This window comes from Cetorhinus maximus, chromosome 1 (genome assembly GCF_964194155.1).
Source record: "Cetorhinus maximus chromosome 1, sCetMax3.hap1.1, whole genome shotgun sequence".
Lineage (NCBI taxonomy): Eukaryota > Metazoa > Chordata > Chondrichthyes > Lamniformes > Cetorhinidae > Cetorhinus > Cetorhinus maximus.
The window spans coordinates 158,845,313-158,861,760 of record NC_135879.1 but is presented as its reverse complement, the minus strand read 5'-3'; the positions used below and the strand labels follow the sequence as shown (position 1 = coordinate 158,861,760).

At 43.9% G+C, this 16,448-nt stretch overlaps 1 long non-coding RNA gene across 1 annotated transcript; it reads left to right on the top strand.

The window, feature by feature from the left end:
- The first annotated feature begins 99 nt into the window (after positions 1-99).
- Positions 100-15,963, top strand: LOC144684752 (uncharacterized). The gene is made up of 3 exons (XR_013577564.1): positions 100-117; positions 1,975-2,012; positions 15,920-15,963. It is a non-coding gene; the product is annotated as an uncharacterized LOC144684752 (long non-coding RNA).
- Positions 15,964-16,448: the final 485 nt, after the last annotated feature.

Here is a 16,448-nt window from a genome sequence, read left to right as displayed (position 1 = left end):
TCGACGCTTTAAAATTAAAACCCAACATGAAGAGATTTGCAGATTTTTTCCCAGGACGCCTATCACTGGCCAAGCCCACGGTTTATGTAAGCATGGTCGCACAGGATACGTTAACGGGTAAGCCGCATTGCAACTATTTTTGAGTTCCAAGACCTTGTGTGTTACCAACAAAAAAGCTGGCCAGATAAATAATGTGCAACATGGGGTGAGTGTAAGACGGGTCTGCACTACCCGTCCTAACCGACTGTAATATCAAAGAACATTGAGTAAATGAAAAGTCTCACAGAACTTGGCAGAAAGTTCAATCGAACTGTGGTGCACTTTTGGTTTACAATTGAAGGTTAAAATGACATTAGGCAATTACAGCCTGTAGGTCCCATAAGATAATCATATTTGAGATAATATTGTAAAATTAAAATAACTTGTAAACTATCAAAAGCCTGTTCTTTTCAGCATCACCATAAGATTTAAATCAGAGAGCGCTAGATAAACATAAAAGAGCAAAGCTACCGGTTTGGACTATTGCTTTGCAAACGTCCATAAGTTTCTGAGAGTTTCGCTCAGTAACAACTCGAGCATTTGTTTTTAATTGGATTGGTTCCAGTTAATACACAGGATTCTGTACCTCTAAATAGACATAATCGTTAAAGTCGGCGGAGAATCGGAGCATGAGCATTAGCGTTTATATCCTCAGGTCTGCCATCACGATCACAATGTCAACGATGGGACAACTATTGGCGTGAGATGAGCGGGGACAACTGTGAAACCAGTGAATGTTGGGGTCGTTTTGTACTTTCGGTTTCATTTAAATAAACAAAAGCAGGACTATTCATAAAACTAAACTTGTGTTCTAAACAATACTGCCGCTTGACCTGCTTTGGTTTGTTTCATGTGGTTAGCGAAACAATTGTGATAGCAACTTAATCTTATCGATTTCCTGAACTTCGACACAGCACACCTACATCTGGTTTGTCTTTCAGTTATTTTTACAAACTATTACGATTGCCTGTGTTGGGAAAGAATCTTTTGACAAAGAAGCCTTGAAGCTTCTTTTAAAAACTTATTGGCCACGCACTGTCTGAAAACAGACAAGGTACGAAAGTTCCAGTCTTATGTCTCGATTACTTTGCATCCTGAATCAGGTTTTATTTCAATTAGACTGCTCCAGCCCACGCCGGAGGTAGTAGGTGTAAGCCGTTTCGAGGTCTGAGGAGCCTTTAGCTAGAGCTCTCAATGTTTTGAAGGTCGCCAGAGAGCTCATACAGACGAGCTTTCTTAGGGGTGAAAGGGAAACGCATCTGTCGCCACAGCCGCTAGTCCTCAACGTGACCTTCTGGTTACTTGGCTCCACGCCAAACAGATCTAGAAGGTATAAGTACATCCTGTGGTGGCTATTGACAATTTCAAATAAACACGCTCCATATGTTATGCCGAATTAGTGAAGCGATTGTTTGTAATAAAATATTCGTCCTGAACTATGATTCCGGAACTGATTCTTTAATGTCATGAAAAGCAATTATGGAGAAGAATCTTTTCAAAAAAGTCCAATGGGCATGCATCATTGTTGGTATACATGTGTGTAAAAACATTGAGCCTCGGCCCAGTAAATAAAATATTCCCTTCATGTTTTCTTTATTCGCATATTAATTTTAATCGATGTTATTGGCCTGAAATAGGAATACAATAGAAACGAAGTAACTGAAATTGCAACACACATTCGCTAAATACATTCACTGAAAAGGCGTTTTAAATAACTAACTTCTTGACTTATTTAAGGGTCAGGTATGAATGATTGTCTTAAAAGTTTATTTTGAAAGCTTGGCCTAAAGTATGTCGAACTGCTTCTGTGCCACTCACATACTTAATAAACGATTTGCTGTGAACTGCGAGGCAAAACCCTCAACGTTAGAGGAGCACATGCTGGTCCAATATATAGACAGTTGGTGACTTTCATTACTTCCTCTGTTTATTCAGACAACGCCACCGTGTGGCTTCCGGGAACGAAGACAAAGGTGAGAGAAGTAATGCAAAGAAATATCACTCGGGCAGGCAAGCACAGAATGCCATTAAACATTTTACTGTATTTTTAATGCTTACAGCAGCAGAAGTAAGAAATGGCCGAGCAGTTTGCAGTATTCACGGCATTGTAATTGTTGTGCAGAAATATAAACGGCTGTGCACCGTGTCGTACCGGGAAAGGTGTCTTGTTTGATTTGCCTTTTAAACCTGTTATAAAACACCGATGAGTTTTACAAAATTAATATTTTTCAAAAACACATTATTTGCTACCGCAGTGATTTATTATTCGATTTTCTACAATATAATGCTGATGTAGCCAAAGCAGTTATCATTTTTTCCTTAACAAAAACAAAAATTGCTGGAAAAACTCAGCAGGTCTGACAGCATCTGTGGAGGGAAAGACAGAGTTAACGTTTCGCGTCCGTATGACTCCTGCTTTTATCATTTTTTCCTTCCCTTCCTTTTTTTTTATTCCTTCATGTGGGCGTCGCTGGCTAGGCGAGCATTGATTGCCCATCCCTAATTGCCCTTCAGAAGGTGGTTTAATTAACAAACACATTCTTTCAGAGTTTTTTTACTTTCCAAATTCCAGAAAATAAATTATTGTTCTGGTCTTCATTAATCTTATGGACACTTTGGCAGCTTTCAACAACTGGAGTAACAAGGTATTCTCTTTAAAATAAACGCTTGGCTAATTCGACAAGGATAAAAGACAGGGAGTTTGCAACACAAAATGAGGAGCATACATTGGACGGTCATTTCTCTGTTCTTGGAGATATGTGCATTTTATAATTTTGCCCTCTATAACTTCAGCAGGGTCTAATGACAACTTAATTTCAAACAAAAATGACACTTGATTTTTTTTTGCCCCCCCCCCCCACCCCCCCGCCAGCAGCTCAAGTGGTTAAATGCAAGTTTGGCTGGTCTCAGGAAGTGGTCTTGGAAGCAGTAAGCCAGGGAGGAGGAAATCAGCTAGAATTCTCACTACTGATCATTATCAAATGGTAACTGCTGAAAAATGTGCATGTCTAGAGATGGATTGAAGGATAAAACTGGGCTTGATGGTGATGCTCTCCATGGTTGAATAGATGCCAACATCTAGGTTTAGATTTCCTGCCGTGTTTCACCCAATTTTGCGCTGTCAGTTGGGCTGACATAGATGGCAAATGGAGCAGAGATCCTTCAACAACAACAACTTGCATTTATATAACACTTCTAATGTGATCAAACTTCCCAAGGCTCTCCACAGGAGCATTGCAAAACAAAATATGACACTGAGCCACTTAGGGAGATATTTGGTTAGATGCCCAAAAGCTTTGGTAAAGAAGTAGGTTTTAATAAGTTTTAATAAGTAGGTTTTAAGGAGGAAACCAAGGCAGAGCTGTAGGGAGGGAAGTACCTTAAAGGAAGAATGTGAGGTAGATCGGTAGAGAGGTGTGGGGAGGGAATTCCAGAGCGTAGAGCCTAGGCAACTGCCATCAAAGGTGGTGCAATTAATATCAGGGATCCTCAAGAGGCCGGAATTAGATTAGCTCAGATATTTTGGAGGGTTATCAGGCTGGATGAGATTATAGAGATAAGGAGGCAGGAAACCGTGGACTGTTTTGAAACAAGAATCTTAAAATGAAAGCATTGCTTTACCAGGAGCCAAGCACAGTGTTGATATACGAATGGGATTTGGTGTGAGTTAAAACACCTGCAGCAGAGTTTTGGGTGACTTCAAGTTTACAGAGGGTAGTATGCTTTTTTTTATTCATTCATGGGATATGGGCCTCGCTAGCTAGGCCAGCATTTATTGCCCATCCCTAATTGCCCTTGTGAAGGTGGTGATGAGCTGCCTTCTTGAATCGCAACAGTCCATATGGCGTAGGTTAGGGGAAGGTGATGGCTTAGTGGTATTGTTGCTAGTCTAGTAATCCAGAGACCCAGGGTAATGCTCTTTGGACTGCCAAGGGAGATGGTAGAATTTAAATTCAATAAAAATCTGGAATAAAAAGTCTGATGATGACCACGAAGCCATTATCGATAGATTGTTGTAAAAACCCATCTGGTTCACTAATGTCCTTTAGGGAAGGAAATCTGTCGTCCTTACCTGGTCTGGCCTACACATGACTCTAGGCCCACAGCAATGTGGTTGACTGTTGAAATGGCCTAGCAAGCCACTCAGTTGTAACAAACCGCTTCAAAGTCACAAAAAAGGAATGAAGCTGGACGGACCACCTGGCATCGACCTAGGCGCCAGAAAAGACAACGGCAATCACAGCCCTGTTGATCCTGCAAAGTCCTTATTACTAACATCTGGGGACTAGTGCCAAAATTGGGAGAGCTGTCTCACAGACTAGTCAAGCAACAGCCTGACAGAGTCATCCTCACGGAATCATACCTTACAGATAATGCCCCAGACATCACCATCATCATCCCTGGGTATGTCCTGTCCCACTGGCAGGGCAGGCCCAGCAGAGGTGATGGCACAGTGGTATACAGTCGGGAGGGAGTTGCCCTACGAGTCCTCAACATTGACTCCGGACCCCATGATGTCTCGTGCATTAGGTTAAACATGGGCAACGAAACCTCCTTCTGATTACCACACACCACCCTCCCTCAGCTGATGAATCAATGCTCCTCCACGTTGAACACCACTTGGAAGAAGCACCGAGGGTGGCAAAGGCACCAAATGTTCTCTGGGTGGGGGCTTCAATGTCCATCATCAAGATTGGCTTGGTAGCACCATTGCTGACTGAGCTGGCCGAGTCCTAAATTACATAGCTGCTAGACTGGGACTGTGGCAGTTGGTGAGGGAAAAACGTACTTGATCTCATCCTCACCAACCTGCCTGCCGCAGATGAATCTGTCCATGACAGTATCAGTAGGAGTGACCACTGACACAGTCATTGTGGAGATGAAGTCCAACCTTCACATTGCGGATACCCTCCATTGTGTTGTGTGGCACTACCATCATGCTAAATGGGATAGATTTTGAACAGGTCTAGCAAGTCAAGACTGGGCATCCATGAGGCGCTGTGGGCCATCAGTAGCAGCAGAATTGTACTCAAACACAATCTGTAATCTCATGACCTGGCATATCCCCACTCTACCATTACCATCAAGCCAGGGGATCAACTCTGGTTCAATGAAGAATGCAGGAGGGCATGCCAGGATCATCACTAGGAATACCAATAAGTGAGGTGTCATTTGGTGAAGCTGTAACACAGGACAGCTTGCATGCCAAACAGTATAAATAGCAAGCGATAGACAGAGCTAAGCGATCCCATAACCAACAGATCAGATCTAAGCTCTGCAGTCCTGCCACATCCAGTGGTAAATGGTGGTGAACAATTAAACAACGACTGGAGGAGGAAGCTCCACAAATATCCTCACCCTCAATGATGGGGGAGCCCAGCACATCAGTGCAAAAGATAAGGCAGAGCCATTTGCTACAATCTTCAGCCAGAAGTGCCGAATGGATGATCCATCTCGGCCTCCTCCAGAGGTCCCCAGCATCACGGATGCCAGTCTTCAGCCAATTTGATTCACTCCGCATGATTTCAAGAAATGACTGAAGGCACTGGATACTGCAAAGGCTATGGGCCCAGACAATATCCTGGCAACAGTACTGAAGACTTGTGCTCCAGAACTCGCTGCGCCCCAAGCCAATCTATTTCAGTACAGCTACAACACTGGCATCTACCCGGCTATATGGACAATTTCCCAGGTATGTCCTGTGTGCAAAATGCAGGACAATCCAAACCAGCCAATTACCACCCCATCTTTCCACTCTCCATCATCAGTAAAATGATGGAAGGGGTCATCAACAGTGCTGTGAAGTGACACTTGCTTAGCAATAACGTGCTCATTGACGCCCAGTTTGGATTCCGCCAGGGCCGCCCAGCTCCTGATCTGGCTTGGTTCAAACATGGACAAGAGAGCTGAACTCCTGAGGTGAGGCAAGATCGACTGCCCTTGACATCAAGTCAGCATTTGACCATGTGGCATCAAGGAGCCCTAGCAAAACTGGGGTCAATGGGAATCAGGGGGAAAACTTTCCGCTGGTTGGAATCATACCTAGCACAAAGGAAGGTGGCTGTGGTTGTTGGAGGTCAGTCATCTCAGCTCCAGGAATTCACTGCAGGAGTTCCTCAGGGTAGTGTCCTAGGCCCAACCATCTTCAGCTGCTTCATCAATGACCTTCCTTCCATCATATGGTCAGAAGTGGGGAAGTTCACTGATGACAGCACAATGTTCAGCACCATTCGCGACTTCTCAGATACTGAAGCAGCCCACGTCCAAATGCAGCAGGACTCCCTCCCTAAGAGCACTGTGGGTGTTTTTTTTTAATTCATTCATAGGATGTGGGCTTCGCTGGCTGGGCCAGCATTTATTGCCCATCCCTAATTGCCCTTGAGAAGATGATGTTGAGCTGCCTTCTTGAACCGCTGCAGTCCATGTGGTGTAGGCACACTCACAGTGCTGTTGGGAAGGGAGTTCCAGGATTTTGACCCAGTGACAATGAAGGAACAGTGATATATTTCCAAGTCAGGACGGTGAGTTGCTTGGAAGGGAACTTCCAGGAGGTGGTTTTCCCATCTATCTGCTGGCCTTGTCCTTCTAGATGATTATGGTCATGGGTTTGGCAGGTGCTGTCGAAGGAGCCTTGGTGAATTCCTGCAGTGCATCTTGTAGATGATACACACTGCTGCTATTGTGCGTCGGTGGTGGAGGGAGTGAACGTTTATGGATGTGGTGCCAATCAAGCAGACTGCTTTGTCCAGGCTGGTGTCAAGTTTCTTGAGTGTTGTGGAAGCTGCACTCATCCAGGCAAGTGGGGAGTATTCCATTACACTTCTGACTTGTGCTTTGTAGATGGTGGATAGACTTTGGGGAGTCAGGAGGTGAGTCACTCATTGCATGATTCCTAGCCTCTCACTTGCTCTTGACCTCCCACAACCACAACCGTCTTCCTTTTTGCTAGGTATGACACAAACCGGTGCAGAGTTTTCCCCCGGATTCCCATTGACTCCAGTTTTGCTCAGGCTCCTTGATGCCACACTCAGTGAAATAGGCCCTTGATGACAAAGGCAGTCACTCTCACTTCACCTCTGGAGTTCAGTTCTTTTGCCCATGTTTGAACCAAATCTGTAATGAGATCAGGAGCTGTGGCAATACCCAAACTAAGCACCAGTGAGCAAGTTATTGCTAAGCAAGTGCCACTTGATAGCACTGTTGATGATGCCTTCCATCACTTTACTGAATATTCAAGAGTAGACAGATGGGGCAGTAATTGGCTGGGTTGGATTTCTCCTGCTTTTTGTGTACAGGACATACCTGGGCAATTTTCCACATTGCTGGGCAGGTGCCAGTGTTGTAGCTGTACTGGAACAGCTTGGCTAGGGGAATGGCAAGCTTTGGAGCACAGGTCTTCAGTACTATTGCCGGAATATTGTCAGGGCCCATAGCCTTTGCAATATCCAGTTCCTTCAGCCGTTTCTTGATGTCACATGGAGTGAATCGAATTGGTTGAAGACTGGCATCTGTGATGCTGGGGACCTCCGGAGGAGGCCGAGATGGATCATTCACTCGGCATTTCTGGCTGAAGATTGTTGCAAATGCTTCAGCCTTATCTTTTGCACTAATGTGCTGAGCTCCTCCATCATTGAGGATGGGGGTATTTGTGGAGCCTCCACCTCCAATCAGTTGTTTAATTGTCCACCACCATTCACGGCCAGATGTACCAGGACTGCAGAGCTTAGAAATGATCCATTGGTTGTGGAATTGCTTAGCTCTGTCTATCACTTGCTACTTATGCTGTTTGGCATGCAAGTAGTGCTGTGTTGTGGTTTCACCAGGTTGGCACCTATTTTTAGGTATGCCTGGTGCTACTCCTGGCATGCCCTCCTGCACTCTTCATTGAATCAGAGCTGATCCCTCGGCTTGCTGGTAATGGTAGAGTGGGGGATATGCTGGACCATGAGGGTACAGATTATGTTCGAGTACAATTCTGGTGTTGCTGATGGCCCACAGCACCTCATGGAAGCCCAGTTCTGAGCTGTTAGATCTGTTCGAAATCTATCCTGCTTAGCACGGCGGTAGTGCCACACCACTCGATGGAGGGTATCCTCAGTGTGAAAACAGGAATTCAGTCACTCTCACAGATAAAGTCATGGACAGATGCATCTGTGAAAGGCAGATCGATGAGGATGAGGTCAAGTATGTTTTTCTCTCTTGTTGGTTCCCTCACCACCTGCCGCAGACCCAGTCTAGCAGCTATGTCCTTTGGGACTCAACCAACTCGGTCAGTTGTGGTGCTACCGAGCCACTCTTGGTGATGGACATTGAAGTGACCCACCCAGAGTACATTCTGCGCACCTTGCCACCCTGAGTGCTTCCTGCAAATGATGTTCAACATGTAGGAGCACTGATTTATCAGCCGAGGGAGGGTGGTGAATGGTAATCAGCAGGAGGTTTCTTTGCCATATTTGACCTGATGCCATGAGACTTCATGGGGTCTGGAGAATATGGGGTATTAGCCAGCAGTACATTGGAAAACCTAAGTCTAGAGATAACAACGGCATGAATAAGGGTTTCAGCAGCAGATGAGCTGAGATAGGGACAAGATGAGCTTGGAGAAGTCATGACAGGAGATGGGAGAGAAACTGGAGAAAGATGCAGGTTCAGGGCTAGGGCAGGGGGAACTTTTGAGGAATTCTTGCTAGGTGGATCTAGTGGAGAGAGGAACATGGCAGAGGCAGCTGATTGCTCTCAATTTTTGTGACAAAGAAATCCAAGAGCTCCTTGCACTTATCGTTAGAGGTGAGGGGAGGGTGAAGGAGACAGGGGAGAGGGGTTTATGAAGGTAGTTTGCAGTAGAGAAAAGCTACCCAAAATCTTCTTTGCATTCCAGAATGATCCCAGACTAGCGAGTATTTTCAGCAGATGAGAACAGGACCTGATAGTGCTTTCTGAGGACCAGCCAGTTCTGGCGGTGGATGGCTACACCCCTGTATATCTTCCCAAGTGTGTGTCCCTTAAGCAATAAGGGCTGTACCAAGGGAATGGACAGTGTGAAAAAGTAATGGTTTTGTTGGTGATGAGCACATCAAAAGTGGAGGTGAGGTTGTGCAAATCAGGAGCTGAAGGAGTTTTGTGGTGAACAGAGGGCTAAAGGCTAGACAGTTGGGATTTTGAAAGTGCAATTGTGAATTGGGAGATTTTTTTTCCTTGGGAAAATACAGAAGGAAGTACGGCTGGGATGTGGAAGGGCATGTAGGTGGTGAGTGATACCTGGAAATGATCGGAAATGGGTTTATCTGTTATTGAAACGATGGGACTAGCAAGTCCACATGAGATGGCAAGGTCAAGGGGGTGGCCATGAATATGGATTGGGGAGTTTACATGGAGGGAGAGACTTAGGGAGGATAACAGGACAGTGAACTCAGGCGAGAAGACGTAATGAGTTGAGATTGAGGCCAACAACACCAAGGATGAGAAGCCATTCAATACAGCAGCTGAGGGAGGAAAGCAGTGAAGATATCTTGGTAAGAAAATTTCTATACTGTTTGGAAGGGTGGTAAAGAATGATGATTTGAAATGAGAGGTGGGAGGGGTGGAACAAGGTGAGATGCTCAAAGGAGGAGAAAGTGCCAGAGAAGTAGAGAGTCAGGCCAAGATGTGATATGGTGATAAGCACCACTCTATCACTGTGATGGTGTTGACAAGACAACTGGTGGAAGATGTAGCCAGGCGGAGAGGCTTCATTAAGGGAAAGGTGTAATTACTCCTCTGCCAGGTTTCCATTAAGGCTATGATGTAGATGCAATCATTCACAGTAAGTTCACTAATGGCAAGGGCCTCGTCACAAGTGAATAGATATTCTGGAGGGAGATACGGAGAGGGGTGGTGAGAGCTGATTTATTGGCAGAGCCCGCAGAGTCAGCAGTGGGAGGGTGAGTTGAATAGGAAGGGGATTGGCAAGATTAGCCCCCAGTGAGTGCACTGGGTGGGTAGGTCTAAGAGAGAGTGAGATGAAACAACAGGGGATGCAGCTCATAATCAGTCAGCACTGAATGCCTCGATAAGCCCTTTGGAGGATGCTGAGAGAGGCACAGAGAGAAGTTGTAGACTTCTCTAAAACGGAGTCAAACCTGGAGCAATGGCTAGAGAGCATGAAGGTCAAGGAGTACTGAAGGGTTGGGGTAGGGAATTGGGAAAGCAGAATACCAGAGAGGGGAGATGTGAAGGGCAGTATGACAATAGAAGAGAGGGGTCAAGAGGAGTAAAGAAAAGTAGATAGATGGACTCAGGTCCAGTGTGGTAGCCAAAATGCACACACAAATGGACATGGAAAGCACAAGTTACTTGGTCTGGTTACATGATGTAGTAATTATAGTTTTGGGAAATTAAGAATAATCCTGTGCTGTAAGGTCACAAGATCTGTGTAAACCAATGTGTTAGCAGTGTGGGGACCCTCTACAGGAGAATTCTTCTTTAGTTATGGAGTTTGATGGCCACGTGTAGTTGCTGCTGTTGTCTTGCAAATAAAGTTAATTGTTTTCATTAAGAAAAATTGTCTGAAGATCAACTCTACAACAAACTGGCAACGAGGATAAATCAGATTAGGTGCTGTATCTCGCCCAGCAATTATAAGTATCTAAGTTCGTTAACAATAAAAGAAGATATACTCATCCAAAATGCCACAGTTTGATCCCTGTGGAATTGATCCCTTTGAGCCAGCCACAGATGACTGGTCTCAATAATTAGAACATCTTGCATTCTTCTTTCAAGCAAACTAAATCACGGGGGGAGGAAAAGAGGAGAGCAATTCTCCTGAGTATTTGTGGGAGCAAGACCTACAGTTTAATTTGAAGCTTGACGGCCCCCAGTGCCCCAGATTCGAAGGCTTTCAGTGAATTAGTAGACCTCTTTAAGGGACATTTTCAACCCAAGCCCTCAATCACAATGCAGAGGTTCAGGTTCACAGAATAGAGCTCTCGGGGAGACAATTGTTACCTACGTGGCAAAATTAAAACAACTAATGGAATATTGTGATTTCGGTGAAACCCTGAATGACATGCTTAGAGATGGTTTAGTATGTGGCATGCAGGAAGACAGTATTCAGTGAAGATTGCTGGCTAAAGTGAACCTTGATTTTAAGAAGCGTTAGAATTAGTGCTGGTGATGGAAAGTGCTGTAAGGGATTCACAAGCAATTCAAGGGGCATAAAATGGCGCCATTCTCCGAGCTTGGCGAGAATAGTCAGCTGAAAGTGGCGCGAAAAGCCGTGAAGCGGGAAACAGCCCCTGCTAACCGAAAAATGAGAGGAAACAGCTTAGCAACTAAATTGAAAAATAATTTTCATTGACGTGGAAACAATCAGTCTTCTAGCGATTGGTCATTTTAAAAAGTAGAATGTTATTTTTGTCATGGAAGTGGCCATATAATGAGACAGTGCAAAGAGAGATTCAAACAGGCCTCCAAACAACAAATGTAGTCCAATGAAATCTATAGTGTAGAAGAGCCAGAAACAACCAATTCTGACTTTTGGGAAGACAGAGCCAATATTTGTTACAGTGCAAGTGAACGGTAAACCATTAAAAATGGTTTACATGGGTGCTTCTACCATTGTAATAGGAGAACACACTTCAGATATTTAAATAAAGGTGATCAACAATTATATTTGGAACAAAGATCTGCCAAGTTGAAAACGTACACAGGCGAAGAAATCCAAGTAAAAGGCATCACCAGAGCAATTGTTCGTTATAGACACCAATCAGCACAGCTACCAGTGATGGTGGTAGAAGGTGAAGAGCCAAGCTTTCTAGGGTGTGATTGGTTAAAGGAGATTAAATCAAACTGGTCTGAAATCTTCCAGTTGAGAGCAGGTGGCCTACCAGAGCTACTAAAAACATAATACATCGTCTTCAAGGATGAACTGAGAAAAATCCAAGGCCTACAGGCCAAGATTTACGTGGACTCAGAAGCAACCCCTCACTTCTTGAAAGCAAGACTGGTGCCATACACCCTGAGAAAGAAAGTTGACGCTGAGCTGAACCAGCTAGAGACACTGGGTGTCATAAAAGCGGTTCAGTTCTCAGGGTGGGCAGCACCCATTGTCCCTGTCCTTAAACCAGACCAGACCGTCCAGATCTGTGAGGACTATAAACTAAAGGTCAACAGAGCAGCCAAACTGGACAGGTATCCTATTCTCAAGATTAAAGACCTATGTGCCAAACTAGCAGGAGGGACAACGTATACAAAGCTTGACATGAGTCACACATATCAGCAACTGGAGCTGGATGATTCCTTCCGGGAATTCTTCACCATAAATACCCACAAAGGGTTATACCAATATACATGCCTGCCCTTCGGTGTTTCCTCAGCCTCTGCCATTTTTCAGAGGACAATGGAGAGCTTACTGCACGGACTACTTCAGGCTGTGGTCTAACTGGATGATGTGCTGATAATAGGATTCACAGAAGAAGAATACTTGGCTAACCTAGAAGAAGTTCTCAAATGATTTTTAGAAGCAGGAGTGCGCCTGAAGAAGGAAAAATGTACTTTTCAAGCAAATGAAGTCATTTATTTGGGCCACTGGGTAGATGCCCAAGGGTTACACCCGGTTGAAGAGAAGGGTAAAGCAATAAGAGAAGGACCGGCACCCAAGAACACCTCTGAACTTTATTCATTTTTAGGGATGATAAATTATTATGGGTGATTTCTATCAAATTTATCCACAGTTCTGGCCCCTCTACATTTACTGCTAAGGAAAAAACAGTTTGATTTTGGAAGGCACCTCAAAAAGAAGCCTTCATGAAAGTAAAACAGCTCTTACACTCTTCAAATTTGTTATGATTGTTATGACCAGATGGAGGAATTGGTACATGTGTCCCCCTATGGAGTGGGAGCGGTACTATCTCACAGGATGGACGACAGCACAGAGAGCCCAATAGGCTATGTATTCAGGACATGTAGCACAGCTGAGAAAGGATATTCTCAGATCGAAAAGGAAGGCCTGTCAATTATTTTTGGTGTAAAAAATTTCCACCAATATGTGCACGGGCAACATTTCACGATAGTATTAGGCCACAAACCACTTTTGGGTCTGTTTAGTGAGGAAAAGGCTAGACTGCCCATAGCCTCCGCAAAAATACAAAGATGGGCTCTAATTTTGGCAGCATATGCATACACCTTTGTTCATAGACCAGGGATTCAGATAGCAAATGCCAATACCCTGAGTCGCCTTCCTTTGCAAGAGAACGACAAACATGTCCCTGTTCCACTGGAACTCATATTGTGATGAATTTTCTAGATTCCTAGCCAGTCTGTTCTAGGCAGATAAGAAACTGGACTAATTGTGATCCAGTCCTGTTTCAAGTGAGAGACCAAGTGTTACATGGTTGGTCCCTGGAACCAGTCTCTGATGAATTAAAGCCGTTTTTCAACCGAAGACACGAGATGAGCAGTCAAGATGGTATTCTATTATGGGGTGCACGGGTAGTAGTTCCTCCACAGGGAAGCTTTACTTTTAGTAGAGCTATGCAGTGCCCATCCAAGGATCTCCCGAATGAAGACCATAGCGCAAAGTTATCTTTGGTGGCCAGGGATAGATGGCGATATTGAAAATGTACTAAAACACTGTGTGCATTGTCAGCAACTACAAAAGTAGCCGGTGGCAGCCCCATTAGACCCATGGGAGTGGCCTGGTAGACCCTGGGTGAGGTTGCACATTGACTGCATCGGCCCTTGTCTTGGAACCATGTTTCTACTGATTATAGATGCTCACTTCAAGTGGTTAGATGTTTATGAGGTAAAATCACCAATGTCAGGCACTACTACAGAAAGGCTATGCCAGAGCTTCGCCATCCACGGATTGCCAGAGGTAATCGCCTTAAATAATGGCACTACATTTACGAACACTGAGTTCCAATGATTTATCAGCCTCAACGGTATCAACTATGTGAAGACTGCACCGTTCCATCCGTCATGAAATGGACTGGCGGAAAGAGCAAGCAAACTTTTAAGATGGGAATGAAAAAGTTAACAGGCGATTCGCTGGAGACCAAACTTGCTCATTTTCTATTTCACTACAGATCAAACCCCCACAATATGACAGGAGCAACACCTGAAGAATTACTGATGAGGCACTGCCTTCAAACAAGACAGCCTGATATTTCCCAATTTGGAGGGGAAAGTGGAGGAAAGCCAAGGGAACCAACAAGTGACTCATCATTTGCATAGCTGTAAATGACAATTTACTGTTGCAGAAGGAATATATGTAAAGAAATTCAGTGGAGGACCGAAGTGGTTACCTGGTAAAGTGAGTTCAGTGACCGGACCATTGTCATACCATGTGGAAGTAGAGGGCTGGATCACCCGTAAATAGGTGGATCATTTAAGAAAAAGAGAGATACCCCAACGAAATGATGTCCCACCTGTAACCATTACTGAAACAGAGGTTCCTGTTGAAGATTCTCAACCAAGGACAGACAGGCCTGATATCTCCATCAGAGTGGAAGGAAGACACTGAACTGCCTAATGAGGTACCCGATGTAAATGTGGTTCCAGAGAATGTGTTTCCTACAAAAGAATCTGAAGTCATGGAGCTGCAACGCACCACACGGATCAGCAAACCGCCTGAAAGACTGAACTTATAATTGTGTAAATATTGTAATGCCATGAGATAAATATCCTTGTAAATACAAAATATACAGAAAAGTTAAAGGGGGAGGAATGTAGTAATTATAGTTTTGGGAAATGTAGGACTGTAGCTTTAAGAATAATCCTGTGTTATAAAATCACATAATCTGTGTAAATCAATGTGTTAACAGCATTGGGAACCTCTACAGGGGAGAATTCTTCTTTAGTTATGGAGTTTAATGCACACGTATAGTTGCTGCTGTTGTCTTGTAAATAAAGTTAAATGTTTCCACGAAGAAAAGTTGTCTGAAGATTAACTCTATAACACATATAAATTAGGATACACAAAAACCTGATCCTAAACAGGTTGTAGGAAATAAAAGGATATAACAGAAAGGAGTCCATAGTGAAAGTCAGAGGTCTTCTGATGGGGTAATAATGACATAAATAGAGTAGGATCAACATGGAGCATCAGGAGCTGTTATCTAAGTGTAGGGGCAGGTGAAGTGAGTGAAGTCCAAAAGCGCTATGAGGCTACAGTATCAGTGAACACAGAGTGGAGGTATTTTCACCAGTTAGGATGCAAGTGGTTTACAGGGTCAGTTGCAGGATCAGAAAGATGATGGTGAAGCTGAAGGACAGCATAAAATCCAGAAGTAGCAGGAGTTTGTTCTTCAGCCCAGGCCAGTAAGTTTCTGGCATGGAAAAGACTGAAACTGGAAAACCAGTATAACCTGTCAAACATCGGCTAAGGAGGAGATTAAATATTCTCAATCACAGCAGTGATGAAGGAAGGACTGTTCAACTGATCAAAGTTACTTTAAATATCACAAAAAAGAGCAGCAGTTCAGAGACAGAAGTTGGACCTTACAGTAAACCCAGTGTAGGCCAGAGCAGAAACATTATCTTGATGGTGAGAGACATCCAGCAATTTAAAGCAAAGTTTGAGACCACACCAAAATCTCCCATTTTAGCCCTCTCTCACTGACACTCAATTTTCCAATGGTATTTCTGCAGAAGTTGGAAGAACCATCCATTTTAGAGTTGGTAAATATACATTTGAGGCAGGACTGATATGGTAACATTAAATCACCATCTTTTCTACTGTGTATAAATTACACATCTATTACACACATGAGCAATTACCCTGCAGGGAAGTTTAAATCAGAAAGAGGGACTGCAGCCTAATAAATAATTGAGGACAAACTGAGGCAGTTCTGATGAAGAGTCATACAGACTCGAAACGTTAACTCTGTCTTTCTCTCCACAGAAGCTGTCAGACCTGCTGAGTTTTTACTGCAATTTTTGTTTTTGTTGAGGACAAACTGTTTGAGGTCAAGCTGCAAGAGACATTCACATCCAGTTTGATAAAGGAAATCTATTCATTACCACAAACAGGATGAACAATCTTCTCTACGTTCCCTTTCTATCACAAAGATTCTATAATCTGCACACCCAACTGTGTCTCCATCAACTCATACAGCCTTGCCAAGAACAACTTTAATGCTACTATCATTTTATTTGAAACAAATAGCTTTTGTATGTGCTTTGCTTCCATTTGGTACCAGTGTCTGCCTTATGCATTCTTAAACTAAATCTTGTGCTGCTTTGAGGTGTGATATAAGTATGGTTGGCTCTAGAAGAGCCTCTTGGGGCTGAGGTGCCCTGCATCTTATGGAAGTTAAGTTAAGATGTACTGGAGACTTTCACCCCAGTGAAGCACCTTGAGGACATTAAGACAATATATAAATGCAAGTTATTGTTGTTGTTAATGCCTCTTAGTTGTCAAATATGCGCCA